Source organism: Chenopodium album, chromosome 25 (genome assembly GCF_948465745.1).
Source record: "Chenopodium album chromosome 25, dcCheAlbu1.1, whole genome shotgun sequence".
Taxonomy (NCBI): Eukaryota; Viridiplantae; Streptophyta; class Magnoliopsida; order Caryophyllales; family Amaranthaceae; genus Chenopodium; species Chenopodium album.
In genome coordinates this window covers 27,763,910-27,764,623 of record NC_137858.1, presented here as the reverse complement: position 1 = coordinate 27,764,623, position 714 = coordinate 27,763,910, and the positions used below count along the sequence as shown (strand labels likewise).

Here is a 714-nt window from a genome sequence, read left to right as displayed (position 1 = left end):
AGTGAAAATCCTCTCAACCATCTCGAGATTTTGAGAAGTATTGTAATACAATTATGGTAGCCGGAGTTGCTCAAGAATACATAAGACTCAAGTTCTTTCCCTTCTGTCTCATTGGAAGAGATTTAGAGTGGTTAGACAAGGAGGTAAAGCCAAGGTCCCTTAGGACGTGGGATGAAGTCACAAAAGCTTTCTTGTCTCGCTTTTACCCACAAAAGAAGATGGCGGAGGCTAGAGCCTTAATCCAAAATTTCAAGCAGTTGCCTAGAGAGAATCTCTATGAAGCATGGGAGAGGTACAAGGATTACCAAAGGGAATCCCCTCACCACGGAATTCCAACCTATCAAGTCATACAAATTTTCTATGGTGGTTTGAGCTCTCAAGGTAGATCGAGCCTTGATGCCAAAGCCGGAGGGCCGATTATGAACAAAATGGAAGAAGAGGTTGTGGATGTAATAGATGATGTGGTAAGGAACTACATGGATTGGCATGATGTAAAGAGGGAATCGACTAGCACAAGTGGCTCAATCGATCAATCTAATGTCGTCAACAATATGTCCACATTGGTCTCGGAGTTAGGAAAGGAGGTGATTTCTGTCAAGACTTAGCTAGAGAGTCCTTCACAAGCTTCTAGTCTTCCCTCCTAATTTCAAGGGAGAGGTACATCTTCCTACTCTAATCCCCTTTTTGCTTCTTGTTGCATGATAAGAGAATGCT

At 42.7% G+C, this 714-nt stretch overlaps 1 pseudogene; it reads right to left on the bottom strand.

Moving 5' to 3' along the window:
• Nucleotides 1-232: 232 nt before the first annotated feature.
• On the bottom strand, nucleotides 233-331 carry LOC145615850 (small nucleolar RNA R71; annotated as a pseudogene).
• Nucleotides 332-714: the final 383 nt, after the last annotated feature.